This window comes from Tupaia chinensis, unplaced genomic scaffold (assembly GCF_000334495.1).
Source record: "Tupaia chinensis unplaced genomic scaffold, TupChi_1.0 Scaffold143564_1, whole genome shotgun sequence".
NCBI classification, from domain to species: Eukaryota; Metazoa; Chordata; class Mammalia; order Scandentia; family Tupaiidae; genus Tupaia; species Tupaia belangeri.
The window spans coordinates 17,500-20,754 of NW_006203409.1; the positions used below are offsets into that span (position 1 = coordinate 17,500).

Consider the following 3,255-nt stretch of genomic DNA (forward strand, 5'->3'; position numbering starts at 1 on the left):
TTGTACAGGCTTAGAAAATTGATGATTTGTCTTATGGTTGGCCTACCTGTTCTCCTCACAATTACCATTAACTGTTGCCACTAGCCCTGGATGGCCCAAAGTCCTCACTGGTTCTAAGGAGTGGTGAGCCTTCAACTGACCTAATAAATCACACCCCAAGATCAAAGAAAAACAAAATGGAAAAAGTAAATCACGCGGTGCACAAAAATCACCAAAATTCAAACAGTCCAAAGGCTAGTGGAAAAGGATCAGATGATGAGTGACAGTACCAGGTTGGTCAGGTCTGCAGCCTGAGTCTGCCTGGTGTCCAGAACTGCTGGCCAGCTCGATCCGGATTGCAGGTGGAGTGGGGTGGGGGTTTGCCTTAAAGTCCCAGGCAACCAACCTGGGGTCCAAGGAAGAAGAACGGTGGGGATGCGTGTATATTCGGAAGGGTCAGCCTCAATCTGCCTGGTGTCCGGAACTGCTGGCCGGCTCTCGAAGTTCAGGTTTTGAAGGGAAGCCAATCATAGCTTTTGACATTGTGTAATTGTTTGCTTTCTGAGAAACCTCAGCAGACTCGCTGATGCGCAGCCTCCTATATTCGTTCTTCTCACTTGATGGATAATCTTACTGGATATTCTTGGTTGAAGGTTTTTTTTTTAATTTTTTTTAATTTTTTTTTTTTTTTTAATGTTTTGACTACATCTTCCCATTCTTTTCTTGCCTGCATTATTTCAGTTGAGCGGTCTGATGTTAGCCTAATAAGTTAACCTTTATACGTTACTTTACATTTCTCCGTTGCCATTTTTAGAATATTGTCTTTATTTAATTTTTACCATTCTAGCTTGGTAAAATCTTTTTTTTTACCATTTGTGAGGATCTTTTTATGTGTTAACTCTATTTGGGATCCTTTTTATTTCTTGGGTCTGAATTTCTCTATGTTTCTCTATATTTGGAATATTTTCAGATAGTATTTCATGAAAGAGATTTTCCTTGCCTTTATCAGATTCTTCAATTTCTGGAATACACACTATACAGATATTTGGATGTTACATGATGTCTAGAATTTTCTGTATGTTGTCCTCATTTTTTTTTTATTTTTGGTTGTTTTTTCTTTCTTTTTCGTGATTTGGTCTATGTTGGTGACTTTGTCTTTGAGGTCAGAAATTCTTTCTTCTGCCTGGTCCTATTTGCTGTTAATGCTTTCAAGGGAGATTTAAATTTTGTGTATTGTATTCTTCATTTCCAGAAGTTCTGTTTGATTCTTTTTTAGGATGTCTATTTCTTTATAGAATTCTTTCATTTTCTGAAATAATTTTCTCATTCCCTAAAGCTGATTGTCTGTTTTCTCTGACATCTCATTGAATTTTGTCACTATGGATCTTTACTCCCAACTCACCCAATACAGTCGGCTACATGGGCTTCTATGGACCAATCTTCTACCGGTCTTATGGTTCCATGGGTCAGTTCGCCCACAAATTTGATGGGGAACAACTGTTATCTGTGGACCTGAAGAAAGGGTAGGCCATGTGGTGTCTGCCCTAGTTTGGTGACTTGGGCACTTTGACCTACAGATTGGGCTGACCAGCATCTCCGTGATCAATGCCCATCTCTTAGTGAAATGCTCCAACTGCACCAGAGCCACCAATGGTACTTGCCCCACCCCTTGACTGCCCTGCCTAGCTAGGCAGCAGAGGCCATAGAAGCTTCTCCCATCTCCTGAGCTTCTGTCACTGGTACACACTCTCTCAGAATCCATAACTGCTGTGCTCATCCTCTTCTTTAACAGAAGGCTCCAGGTCTTCCAAGATCTCTTCAGCACCCTCTTCCTTCTTGGGTGGGGGTAGGCCTTCCACCTGGACTCCCCCTTCAGGAACTGGTCAGATATAAGGCCCTGTGGCCCCATTTCCTCCTCAGTCTCTTCTCCTGTTTCCCTCCCCTCTGGCCCAGCAGTTACCACCCCGGAGCACTCCCTGATCCCTTAAGGGGCTCCATAGGAGGAAACATGCCTTCATCCCAGTCCTGATGTAAGGGATGAGCCTTTGGAAATCAGGGCCTCCTTCCTCCTAGTGCCTCCAAGGGTGACCGTGCTCCCCAAGTCTCCAGTTGAGCTGGGCCAGCCCAATATCCTCATCTGCATCGTGGACAACATCTTTCCCCCCTGTAATCAACATCATCTGTGTAATTGGCATGAGATCACCAAGGGAGGTGTCTCAGATCAGTATTTATTCCCAGCCTGACCATTTGTTTTGCAAGTTCCACTACCTGTCCTTCATACCCTCAGGCAAGGACACCTATGACTGCAAGGTGGAGCATTGGGGCCTGGACGGGCCACTCCTCAAGCATTGGAGTATGGAGTCCCACCCCAGCCTACCACTTTAGACCAAGTTTCCTTTACTCTAGAATCCCTTTCCTCTACCCCCTGACCCTTCCTTTCTGTCCCAGAGCTCCCAGTGCTGACTTTGCTGCTAGACACCATAGAAATACTGGTCTGTGCCTTGGGCCTGACCACCAGCCTGCTGGTTTTCTCATGGGCACCGTCATGATTATTACAGGCACAAGTCTGTCCAGTGGCTCAAGGTACAGAGTCCCCCAGAGAAAAATAAATGACTCTGAACAGGATATAGGTGGATAATCAATTTCTGTGGGGAGGAAGGGTATCAGGAAAGGGTTATACAAGTAGTTGGTAGAGAATAGAAAGGCAGAGATCGAGTGAGGAAGATTTGGGAGGAAGTGGACATTCAGAGATAGGATCCCAGAATCATTGTGAGTTTTAACTTTAATTAATCATGTGGGTGTTTTTGTTTCATTTTGTTTCGTTTTGTTTTCTCTTTTAGGTTGTCTCGACCCGCGAGACAGTGGAACAGGTTTCCTGAGGGAAGGAGTGAGAGACGGGACGTACGGCGCACTATCACAGCATCCATTTTTTGAGAATAGATGCAGACAGATCCTCTGCCCCAAATGAGGACAGGGTCTGGACCATTCCATGTATTGTCCAAAGGATCTTTCCACAAAACTGAGGCAAATTTTGTTTTGGTAGTTGAATGCCAGAAGCGCTCAGCAGCTGAGTCTCCATCTTTATCAAGAGAAAGGAAATTTAGGACAAAAAGAGCATGTGCCAGAAGGTTTTTTGGCGAGCCCTTAGTCTGTAAAAGCTCTCCCTTTTTTAGCTTTTGGAGAGTATTTTTCAAGGAAAGATGAGCACGTTCAACAATGCCTTGTCCCTGGGGATTGTATGGAATTCCCGTAACATGTTTAATGTGAAGTTGTTTG

General features: G+C 44.2%; 1 pseudogene; it reads left to right on the forward strand.

The window, feature by feature from the left end:
• Positions 1-1,398: 1,398 nt before the first annotated feature.
• The window catches only part of LOC102470391 (HLA class II histocompatibility antigen, DO alpha chain-like), a 22,313-nt pseudogene continuing 20,456 nt past the window's right edge, over positions 1,399-3,255 (forward strand).